The sequence below is a fragment of the Mus musculus genome, chromosome X (genome assembly GCF_000001635.26).
Source record: "Mus musculus strain C57BL/6J chromosome X, GRCm38.p6 C57BL/6J".
NCBI lineage: Eukaryota > Metazoa > Chordata > Mammalia > Rodentia > Muridae > Mus > Mus musculus.
In genome coordinates this window covers 106,603,892-106,617,043 of record NC_000086.7, presented here as the reverse complement: position 1 = coordinate 106,617,043, position 13,152 = coordinate 106,603,892, and the positions used below count along the sequence as shown (strand labels likewise).

The window sequence follows — 13,152 nt, the reverse complement described above, 5'->3', positions numbered from 1 at the left end:
CTATTCCTTTTATGGGACTGTTAGCTAGCTCAGTAGATAACTAATATTTGGGGAAACTGGAAAACCGGTTCTATTGTTGGGCCCACAACATTAATTATTAAAGAAAACTGTGTGCAGTTGTGGGGCACCAGGTGTCCCTTAGGTCCATGACTGAGCCAAGCCAAGTCATCTCCTTAGCATTCCTACCACTGTGTCTTTGAGGTTCTCACTAAAGAGGTAGAACAAAGGGACAGAGTCATCCTCCCTTTGGGTATATAGTTCCTTGTTGGCATGGGCTCTGGGTCTTCACTGCTAAAGCCCTCATTGAAAGACTGAGAGATCGTGACAATGCAGTGGAGTCTCTGAGCAGAACAAAGCACTCAGAACTCTGATAGGAACAGTGAATTAGTTTCAGGAAGAAATTATAAAACTTCACAAACATATAAAACATCAGCTATCCTCCACATTAGTTAAGGGAATCCAGAAAGAAGACATGAGTTAGGGAATTACAAGAGATCAAAGGACTGTATACAAGTCTGTAACATACTGTGTATGTATCAAAGACAAAACAGTTAAATTGTTAACTGCAGACTATGAGATGGCTCAAGAGGTGAGGGTGCCTGCCACCAAACCTGATGACCTGAGTTCCATCCTTAGAACACACATAATGGAAGGAAATAACTGACTCCACAAGTTGTCCACATGCACAGAGGCACACACACTCATACACATATATGTAACACAGAGTCACAAATTGAATAAGAAAACAATCAGATGGTCTGGAGTGATCGCTCAGTGGTTAAGAACCCTGACTGCTCTTGCAGAGGTCCTGAGTTCAATTCCCAGCAACCACATGGTGGCTTACAACCATCTATAATGGAATCTGATGCCCTCTTCTGGTGTGTGTCTGAAGACAGCTACAGTGTACTCATATAAATAAAAATAAATAAATCTTTAAAAAAAGAAAACAAACAGATAAAATATATTGCTAATGGCCATCAATAGGATAATCCAAGTATAATAATAAATTAATTATAATTTCAATTTTTAAAAATTATAATTGAAAAATACAAAGAAAAGAACTAAAGAAGTTAAAATAACAGCAACCCAAGACTGACATGGTAAATGGTAACAACTCCGAAAGGTTCTTCCTTGATGTCTCTCCACACATTCTTGAAGCACATAAACAAAGCCTGGAAGTTAATCAGAGCTAATCAAGCACTTGGAACTTAATCAAAAGGAGTTATGAGAACAACTGGAAAGGCAGCAGTAATGAGGAAACCATTGACATTAACAAGCAGCAGGTTGTAAGGGACACAAGAAAATATTTGAACTTCAGAGAGTAAGGGATTAAAAGAGACCCTTCAAACAATTACAGAATCATTTTTGAACTTTAAAAAATGGCTCATTAAAAAGTATGTCCTTGTTCAATAAATGTAGAATTTGAGGAAAAGCTGAATTGCTTCCCAATCTGGAGTTTGGTGTATGGCTCCACAGGATCACTAGGAATGGCATATAAGTGGCAGAATGAGTGGACAGAAAGCTCAATTTCAATCCATACTTCTTTCTCTACATTATATACAAGTGTGCAAACTAAGATACAGCAACAGAGAAGTATATAGTTAATGGGCATAAATTTTATTTCAAAATATAATTGAAAATTAAAAGCTGAACCATTACTATTGGCGAACATAGAAAAGGTAATCTGATAAGAGCCTTTGAGTTGCTGTATGAAATACCATCTCCAAAATGAAAGTGTAACTATTACTTTTATTAAAAATATAATCATAAAATGGACACATTTAGTGGATTCAACTCATGTTTTGAAAACGTAAGCTTTAGTTTTCATTAAATAAGGAAAACAGCTTCCTCTCTAATTGTTATGTAAAGGATATGTAGTTCATTAAGCTGATAGAGTTGAAATATTTGATAAGGCAAGATAAATATACCCATTTTAAAGAAAGTTTAAATTTTTCTGCTTTGTGGGTTCCATTTTTATTAATACAACAAAATTCTAGAAAGAACTTTAAAAGAAAAACTATATAACAGTAAGTATGCAGTTGATTTTAATACTCCTATCAATAAATACCTGTACTGCAAAGCAATCAATAAAGATCAAGATCCAAAACACATATTCAGTGAACAATTATATTTATAAATTATATTTAATATATAAATATATAATTATAGTTAAATATAATATATTATAAATAAATATAATATATAATTATATTTTATATATCTATAATATCTAAATACATTTATAAATACTCTTTATACTATTGGACTATAAATTATTTTCAATTGTGCAGAGAAAATTCACCAAATTGTACAGTAGTGACATAAATGTTACAGGAATAACCAACAACTGGGTTTTTTCTTTTATTGAAATTAGATCCTTGGCCCATATAATATATCCTGATTACAGTTCCCCCTCCCTCTACTCCTCCCAGTTCCTCCCCCACCCTGTCTCCTATCTAGATCCACCCCCCTTCTGTCTCTCATTAGAAGAGAACAGAGTTAAAAGGGATACAACAAAACATGACAAAATAAAATATAATAAGACAAAGCAAAAACAACCTCTCTTCAAAGCTGGACAACGTAAGCCAACACAAAGAAGCCCCAAGGTCAGGCACAATAGTCAGAGACTTGCTCCACTAACAACTGGATCAGGGGCTGTCTCTGATTCTGTTTCCCTGCTACTGGATCCCCTTCCCCTTACTGGACTGCCTGATTGGTTCTCAGTGGGAGATGTGTGTGTGTCTAGATATCTCAGAGAAGGGAATGGTGTAATAGAGGAGGTATTTATTTTTGTTTTTTTATTTTATTTTCTTATTTTTCTATTACCTTTATTTTTTTTTAGTCTAGTCATTACCCAGCATCCTAGTTCAACCTCCCACAGTCCCTCAGCCCATTCTCTTCCCCCTGTCTCCAAGAGAATGCCCGCCCACCACCAGCCCTCCCCACTCCCTGGAACCTCAAGTCTCTCAACGGTTAAGTGCCTCTTCTCCCACTGAAGCCAGACCAGGCAGTCCTCTGTTGTATATGTGTCCGGGACCTGGCACCAGGTCCCACCCTATGAGTTCTGAATCTCTCACCTCTCAGGTCTCTGGTACATTCTAGAGGGTCCCCCCACCTCCTACCTCCAGAGGTTGCCAGTTTCCATTCTTTCTGCTGGCCAGTTCAGTCCTGTCCCCCCCCCCCCAACAATACCTGGATCATGTTCCCCTCTTGCCCTTCCTGTCACCTTTCCCACCCAGCTCCCTCCCTTCTCCTCCTGTGATTGCTTTCTCCCCCCCCCCCCCAAAAGTGGGATTGAGACATACTTACTTGAGACCTTCAGCTTGTTGACCTTTTCATGGATTCTGTGGATTGTATCCTGGGTATTCTGTAGTTTTTTGGCTAATATCCACATATCAGTGAGGACATACCATGCATGTCATTTTGGGTCTGTGTTACCTCACTCAGGATGATATTTTCTAGTTCCATCTGCCTGAAAAACTCATGATGTCCTGGTTCTTAATAGCTGAATAGATTTCTATTGTGTAAATGAACCTCATTTTCTGTATGCATTCTTAGGGCTCAGGGAACCATGTGGAAGAGGAGGCAGAAAGAGTGTAAGAGCCAAAGGAGACTGATGGAAAGGAACTTGTGCTGCTGAAGCCCAAACACCAAGGAAGCACAACATTCTAAACACAGCAGAACTGATGTACATAAGAACACACAGAGACTATAACAGCATGCATAGGGCCAGCATATGTCTAAGACAAATGTGGTCCCAGCACTAAGAGGGGAGGTGGACACCAGCTCACATCCCACCAAGAAGCTAACTCCAATTGTTAACTGCTCACAAAGAAAAAATTCGTTTTCTCTAACAAAGTCACACTAGTATACAAACCATTCTCAAGTGCAGACCACATACCCAGCAGTAGATGGCCAACACAGAACAAATCTGATGGCATTCTTGCTTCTTCATCTCATAATGCTTTGTCGGGCTTTTTATTATTATTATTGCTGTGTTGTTATTATAAATGTAATAATTATTATTATACCTTACATGTCCTTTGTGTATGTGATTATTATGTTTTGTTTTTGTTTGTTATTTTCTAATCAAGAGGATATTTTCTGCTCACCAAATCTTCTATCATTTAGAAGGACAATTAGTAAAATTTGAACAGGAAAGACAATGAAAATTTGCTTTAACCTTTTCTTTCAGGGAGAAGACAGCACACGTTAACCTAAGATAAACACTTTGCAGTCTGGGTCCTTTATTTCTTTTTTGTACACCAGGCCATGAATTTGTATAGAATGGGCTCCAGTAGCTCACGTTCCTTTCTGTTAGTCGTCACAAAGAGTGCTTCTCTGAGGGGTGCAGGCTGGCACTTTATCTGAACCCAGGTGCCCTTCTCTTCTGCTTCCATTTGCTTCTCATCGTTCTCCTTCACCTGCTTCAGGAAGCTGTCTCTGCTCTTTGAGTGCTTGACTTGCTCAATCTGCACACTGATCCTCTCCTCTTGGCTAAAATCTTGTCCTTAACTTGCTTGTTTACAATGATGCTCATGTTGGGTAACATTGTAGAGTCTTCCAGTTTTGCCATGGTAACACTTATGGGGCTTTTTTTTTTCTTTTTTTGAAACCAGAGAACATTTATTTTATGACTGATTGAAATCCTCAAGATGAACTGAATGCGGCAACAGCTGCCCTCTTGGGTTTAGGTGCTGTTCTGTCATGGGATCCATGTCTGAATCTGTGATAGACAGTTTTTAGGTACCTCATCCAACAAGTCCCAGTGGTGTTTCGTCTGTTAGACTTGGCACTCCAGTTATACTTTCTCTTGTACTTAACAAGGTAGTCACATTTGCCACAGATTGCCTTCTGAAGGTGTAGGCCTTAGAGCCACAGCAGCAGCACAGTGTGTGCAGCTTATTGTGATGCTTTCCACAGGATAACTTTCCTTTCATCATTTTGCTTCTATCGACGAGGCCAAAGAGACCAGAAGAGAACTGGGCATTCCTTTTTTGAACAGTGCCCATTTTTGATGTTTACAATATCACCCTTCTTGTAGATTCACATGTGTGTGGCCAAAGGAACAACTCCATGTTTCCTAAAAGGCCTAGAATACGTATAGCAAGTGCCCTCCTCTTTCCTTTTATGCTGGTCTTTTTGTGAGTTACTAGACGATGGCTGCTGAAGCCAAAAGGAAGAGGACAGAGCTATATTATGTTTATAGTAATGCTAAGTTTGTTGAGAGGTAGAAAGGTCACCATTTGAAAATTAAGCATAGAAAATATAAATAATGTGGTACACAGAACAAAATAAAAATACAACAATTTCAACCATAAAAAGAAAACAGAGTTTAAAAATTATATTGTCATGTTTTCTTGTTTTAACCAATGTTTTAATCAACAATATTTAATATTAAATGGTACAAATTAAATTATATTGCAAATTATAACTTAATGAATATGACACAAAATCTAATAAAACTATAAGATAGAGTTAACTTCAGAAAAAGAGTCAATCTTGGGTCATCAGTTTTGGAAGAGTTATGGAGGTGAACTTGTTGAACATGTCAATGTTCCCATGGAAGTTAACATGAAAGAAAAGACTATTTTAAATGAATGAATGAACATAAATTCTCATAATATTACCTTCAATGGGCTTTAAAAGAGACATCTCTACAATACTATGCTCAACCAGCTGAGTTATGGAAGGACATTAATGAATATGTAAATACATACAGCATTAGGGACAGAAGCAAATACCCAAAGCTAAACATTAGGCTGAGGGTGGAGACACCTATGGAAGAGTTGGGAGAAGGATCAAAGGCCCAGTAATAGATGGAAACTCCACAGGAACACTAACAGTCAACAAACCTGGACCCCTGGGAGCTCTCAGAATCTGAGTGAACAAGCAGTGAACATGTAGAAGCTGGAACGAACACCCCACCCCACCCCACCCCCAGAACATATGTAGCAGATAGGCAACACAATTTTCATGACTGCCTGTCTGGCCTCAGTGGGAGAGGATTCACTTAATCTGACAGAGACTTTATGTGCCAGGGTAGGAGGATACCTGTAGGGGCCCCACCCTTTTAGAGGAAAAGGGGAGAGAAGGCAGGGAAAGGGACTCAGTGAGGGATGGAAAGGAAGAGGGAGCAGAGTTTGGAAAATAAATAAATAAGAAAAAAGATACAGCATTAATGTTCTAAAGAAAATAAATTGCATAAGTTGAAGTTAATGATTGCATTTTTTTTCTGATGCACCAAAATCAAAGGTGGAAATTGCACTTAAATGGTGCACTGTATTCTGTAGTAATTGTTAGGGAAAGTTTTTCTAATTGTGCATTTGTAAGTCAAAAACAAAAAGTAACTTCCTAACAAATATTTATTGCTCAAAGAAACCAAACTTGAAGGGAATAGAAGCACTGTGTAGTTGGAAACCAAAATGAGCAAAAGAAATAAAAGATAGCTCTACATGGAAGAAAAGTCAAAAGGCTCTGTTTATACCCTAATTTTCCTCAGGGCTGGCCCTGCCACGTTTCTAGGCATCTTTCTTTGTGTAAGAAAGCATCCACCTTGGCTCCCCTGGGTCACTAAGTGTAACAAGGCTCTCTGCAGGATTCTCCAAGCTCAGAAAGGAGGCAACAGTTATGAAATGTGGGATACTTATTTATATAGAATGCTATCAGCACTTCCTGTGTAAAACAGGAAAGAAGGGAAGAACTGACAGTTAAAAACCCAAAAGGAGTCAAATGAGATGGTGTTTTTATCTAGGGAACAAAATGGAAAGCTCTTTTAGTGTCCATTTAGACTGCTCACAGCTGTCATGTGTTTCTTTGCTTGTCTAAAATATTGGACTCAAGAAAGCCTAGAGATTGAATAGCTATTAGAAACAAGAACATGCTTCATTTAGAAGTCAAAGCAGGTTAGAATCATTTCAGAGCAGAGAGAAACCCATAACGTTTTGGTGTGAGAGAGAAAGTTCAAAACCACCATAGCCAATACTAAAATGATAGCAAATAATAATCTCATAATTATTTTCTCCCAGCTTCAAAACACTTCACAAACAGTATTTGCTTAACATTGAGAAAGAGAAAGATAATAGTTCAAACGTTCTTTTAAGAGATTTAACAAGCCAGACAGTGGTAGCACACGCCTTTAACCCCAGCACTTGAGAGGCAGAGAGGCAGGCAGATTTCTGAGTTCGAGGCCAGCCTGATCTATAGTGACTTCCAGGATAGCCAGGGATACACAGATAAACCATGTCTCGAAAAAAAAATAGAGAGAGATTTAACAAATAAACTTTCACCTCCTATTTTTGTCCTGGTCTCATGAGGAACGTGTTCATCTAAAAACCAGTCATCTATTAGTTACCCATATGGTTTTACCCACATTTTCTGTATGCATAGCAAATACCACTCTGTTATCTAAATACATTTAAGGTTGATGCACCCTGGCATGTGCCAAGTCAAAAATAATGAAACTAAACAAACTGGGTCCAGATTTTATAAGCAAATAAATTAAACATCTAGAGATCAAGCTGAGCCATGTGAGACACACCTCATCTTTTCTGTTCTCTAAAATTCGAAATGAAAAAAATCTTCATTTATGGGTTTCTTTTTTTTAAATTAAGTTCAAAACCTCAATCATGTAATCTAGGCTCCATCTGGCCAAGAGTAAGATGCCTCTGGACAGAATATAGACACACATACTTATTAAGAGATAATGATAAATAAAATCATTGCTGATCATCTGTATGCAAAAAATACACCAAAAAAATCAAGTGGCTGTATTTTCAAAAATCAAGATCCTCTTTTGAATTCAAGTCGATGTCCAATATTACCAGACCACCAATTCCAAGATGTGGAAAAGTTCTTATGACTTGAAACCAGAAATCATTCTTTGGAATACTCTCTAATTATAGGCTGAAATTTTTAGAATATAAATAATCCTGAAAGAACAAAAACTATATTGTGAACATTATATATTACATTTATTGGAAATGCAATTATTGATGGAAAATATTATATTTAGGCCTCATAAGACAGTAGTTTCATTTTGTAAACCAGAGATCTGAGAAGCCAAGAAGTTTAATCAGTTATCCAAAGCATAACTCATCAATGAAAAATAGAACTTTTAGGCCAGATCTACCTCCAGAGTTTAAGGTGTTAACTATCCACTAACTGTACACAACCTCTTGGAATACACCTCCTCTTCCTATTATCTCCTGCTCCATACTCTGGGGGAATAGTTCCAAACAGAAAAACAAATACAAATACAAAAGCAAAAAAAATAACAACAAGAAGAAAACAATCTTTGAAAACTCAATTGAATTCAAAATTTTTGCCCAGCTCTGTTTCCACTTTGGTGCTAGAGACAGTACAAAGTTCATGCTAAACAAGCACTCTACAGGGGAGCTTCAGCCACAGCCCTACAAGGTAGATACATATCTTATCTTTTCAAATGTATTGTAAGCTCTTTATTATAAGCAAACTAATTGAACCCAGTGCCTTTCATAGTGAACTACACCTGTGCCTTTCTGTTAGTATTTTTGTTTGAAAGCCAGGGCTTCTTAACAAAGGAGGGAAGGTAAATTAAGGACTAAACCACAAATCAAAGAGTTAAACAAATTTGGCTTGTTTTCTAAAGAATTTACTGGTTGCTGATGAGATAAAGGAAAGAGGCCAATGATTATTTATGAGTACATTCCTGGGGGGTTTCCCCTATTACTAGGAAATAATCAAAAGATTATTTTTGTAGCAGTTTGCAAGGCCTTTAACTTACATTATCCCACTTTGATTCTCATCATAGTGGTGAAGTATCATCACCTCCCTCTTAGGTTTACTCATTATAATTGGAAAATATGACAATCATAACCTTTATTTACTATGTCCTAGGTCAATAAACCTTGATCTTACTACTCCAGCTTTGACTCAAATGAATGCCTTTATTTTACTTTCATACACTAGTTTTACAAATAGTGCTTCAGTGTTGCTTAAGCAGAGAGATAGAGAGAATGACAGAGACGGAAAAAGACAGAGAATATACTAATACACCTGGCAAATGCCACCATTGTTGCAAACATAGTTCCAGACATAAAGTAGTTCCCGAGTTCCTTCCACTGCCAGTATAATATTCTACATGATCCCAAGTCATCTCATTTGAAAACCTTATAACCAGTCATGGAATATTTGCAGTGAAAGAAGGCACTTAGGGAAGAGATGTACATGTTTTTATCTGTACCATACTTTCTGGGCTTTTGCTTCTGAGAGAGAGAAAGATCCAAGCTGGCCTTAAACTTGCTGTGTAGCCAAGGATGGCATTGAACTCATGTTGTGAGTTTCCTGACCACGCCCCCCAACAGTCCCAGCTACCAAATATCCCACCAAACCAGCTCTAGTCTTCATTTCCACTAATCATCAGCTGGACACAGGGACATACATTGTGTAAGAGAAGTAAAACCAGAGCAATCATCATAATTAATAGAGCTTTTATTTTGCATAACTTGTTCTTTGTGCATAACTTGTTCTTTTTACATAACTTGTTCTTTGTATGGGTACATCTGACCCATACTAACCAAATCTCCTCTTTTTCCTCTCACCAAAATTTCAAAGTCCACACATAGAATCATGCAAACTCTGCCTTGAGTAGTGCTCAGAGATACACCCTGAGAGAAATGAACACATAGTAGGTTGAAATAAAATTGTTTACACTTGATTGAAAAGGAGAGAAATGTGGGTTCTTTGCGAAATATTTCCAGTTATTTACACAATGTTATAATAGTGATATCCTCTACCACAAAACAGCTATGACTTGTAAGACATAGTCTAGATTGTTGTTTTAAAATACAGTAGTTATATCCATATGTGGCTATGCTACTAAGCCCCTGAAGTGCAGCTAGAGCACATACAAGATATATTTTTATTCCTTATTAATTTGCGTTCAAATTTAAGTAACTAAATGTGGCTAGAAGCTCTAACACTGAACAGAGTAGAAAAATATGTATAGAGACCTAGCTTGGATGATCAGCATCATCTGTGTGGAATGGTCTACACTATTCTTTTCTTCAGAATTTTCAGTCTCACTCTAATGCAGTCACACTGCCCTTAACTCACTAAGAATAATAATCAACAATACGTTATACTTATAGGCTAAGTACTAGAGCAGAATAAAGGAAATCAATTGCTGAAGACCATGTTTCAAAAGCCAACCTGACTTGTCCCATTTTCTGTAAACAAAAACCACAGATGAATCATGCTCCCCAGACCCCCATGTGTATGTTACTGCAGGTATAGGATCACTCTTTAACCATTTTCCCAAAGCACCATTTGTATTGCTTTGCAAAACAATTTCAGTGTTAAAAGAAACATTACACTCCTTGACTTTGTGGTGAATGAAATTCTTGTTGCTTTTGGATCACTGTGACCAAAATATCTGACAGAAAGAAATTAAGCGAGGAAGATTTGCTTTGGCTCACAGTATCATGAAATTTCGAGATGGGGGTGTGTGTGTGTGATAGTGAATTAGGATCAGAGGACTGTGGTGGGAGAGCACATGACAGAGACCATGACAGACCAGGAGTCCAGGAAAGCTGAACCAGGAGGAGCCGAACTTCAACATTCATCTCTAGTGACCTACTTCCAACAGATTGGCCTCAGTTCACAAAGGCTCCACAGCCCACAAATGTCACAAGCTGACAGACAAATATTCAAAATGTGAGCTTATGGTAAGTGAATGTGAGATCTTAGTTCTAAATGAGATGTGCCCATCAAGTCTCTCCCATCAGACCTCAGGGAACTCTGTAGAGGATGAGAAAAGAGGGGATGGATGACTCCAAGGAAACAGTATCTTCCCGACACAAGGCTGTCATAAATATGAACTCAGAGAGACTGTGGTAGCATGCACAGGGCCTGCACAGGCCCAAGCCAGGAAGAGTCCCAGAAGCTACCTCCAATTAAAAGGACTCACACAGGAAAAAAGGTTTTATTTTTTTCCCAATGGTGTTTCACTGAATATACAAACCACACTTACGGCCAGGCTCCATGCCCAATGCTAGATTGTCAACACAAAACGAATGCAAAGATAATTTTGTTTATTATTTTTGTCTCACATTGCTTTGTTTGGATATTTTGGTTTTGGTTTGGTTTTTATATTATTGATCTCTTGCTTGTATTGTTCCTGATTTTGAGTGATTTTATTGTGTGCGTGTGCATGCGTGTGTGCATGTAAAGAAGTGTGTAAAGATATATTTTTATTTTTATTTTCATCACATATGTGTGTGTATCATTTCTCATGTTCTTTCTTTGTTTCTTTTTTTCTCAATTGTTATTTTGTTTGTCTGTTTGATCCTGGCTTTTGTATTTGCCTGCATGTTTTCTTAAGAGAGAGAAAGAAGCAATAGAGTGGGAGATACAGGGAGTAGGAGAAGATTTGGGAGATTAGGAAAGAGAAAACTGTTATCAGAATATATTGCATGAAAACAACTTTATTTACAATTAAAAAAGAAAATGATAAAAAGTAAACCTACAAAAGACAGTTTAGCCGAAATACATCTTGTGAGAGCTTCTTCTGTGGTCTACGTTCTTATCTGCAGTATGAGAAAGCTGAACAGTATTACTTATTAAACAATCTAAACAAAGCAATGGGATAACACCTGGAGAAAGCAATAATAAAACAGGAATGTCATATCCATTTCAGCTAAAATTAAATTTTAAACAAGATCATTTTCCAGGCCCCTTCAGCTCTGCATCTGTATACTCTCCATAGAAGATCTTTTGGCCTAGAGTGGGTATGTGAATACTACATGACTGAAAACCCCTTAACTTTCTACCTAGTGGTGTTTTACTAACACAGATTCATCATCTAATATATATGTGAAGACCCATTTTCCAGCGCTCTCCTTACTTGATCTTCTCTACCACACTTTTTAAAATGTCAGAACTGAAAAGCATCTAGGAAAGTGAGGAGAGGGAAGCAGGGAGGTAACAGTAGAGAGGTGTCAGTCTACCCTGTTAACATCTTCTGAAAATGTAAGGCGATAGCTGCAACGAAACTGGATGGAGAAGAAAGGATGGCGAGAGAAGGAAAGGAGAAATGGAATGCAGTCAGTTCCAGAAAACACAGTAAGATTGGAGCAGCTAATAGAAAGTGAAGCCCTGTCAGAGCTGATGGAAAGCCTGTTCTTCCCATCACTCAGGAACAGAGACACAACTAAAGAAATAAAGAAGTCAGAGGGGGGGGGCACCCCCTCGATGCTACACCAACAGTGGTGCTATCTTTTCTTTTTTTTAAGATTTATTTATTATTTATTATATGTAAGTACACTGTAGCTGTCTTCAGACACACCAGAAGAGGGCATCAGATCTCATTACAGATGGTTGTGAGCCACCATGTGGTTGCTGGGATTTGAACTCTGGACCTTTGGAAGAGCAGTCGGGTGCTCTTACCCACTGAGCCATCTCACCAGCCCCAAGTGGTGCTATCTTAAAGCACTTTTCTTCAGTATCTAAAAAAAAATACCCCTTCTGCCATAACTCAAACTCCTTGAAAACAACACATACTGGAGGGGAAGTAAAACTTTATACTCTGTATCTCTTATAAACTCAATTCCATTGAATAAATACTGGCTAAAATAGCAATAAAATTCCCAAGATAGGATTAAAGTCTGCTCTTGAATCCAAATGTTTGCTTCCCTTTTAAATGTTCTTGGACGACCTTTTCTCCCAAGCATCATCATTACCACTGCATCCAAGGATTCCGTGGAAGAGGATAAAGAGTGACTGTAAAGTCATTAGGCTGCCTAAAGATGGAAAATTTGAGAAATTTCTTTCTTGTAGCCCATAACTGGCCAGAAAGCCACTGTTATAAGGACATTTACAAGTCCTTCCAACTAGTTATTAATAATAAGGCTACGTTTACACAATGTGTGTGTGTGTGTGTGTGTGTGTGTGTGTGTGTATCCCAACACAGGACTTTCATAGTAAAATTCAAAGTAGTTCATTCACCCAGTTTACTTCAAAATCTTATCAATTTGTCTTCAACATCAAATCACACCTCAGGTTCTAATTAGCACACTCTAGATTGGCATGTCCTTTTCCTCCTAGGATATGAGACAATCAAAAAGAAAAATGCTTTTCAAAATTCTTATAGAATCACAAATTTCATGAAGGAGG

The 13,152-nt window shown here is 37.7% G+C and overlaps 1 protein-coding gene and 1 pseudogene across 3 annotated transcripts in view; both read right to left on the bottom strand.

Annotated features, from left to right (window-relative positions):
- Positions 1–13,152, bottom strand: part of Gm5127 (predicted gene 5127) — a 127,388-nt gene that overhangs the window by 93,514 nt on the left and 20,722 nt on the right. The gene's annotated exons all lie outside the window — the stretch shown is intronic.
- Gm14877 lies at positions 4,066–5,055 on the bottom strand (annotated as a pseudogene).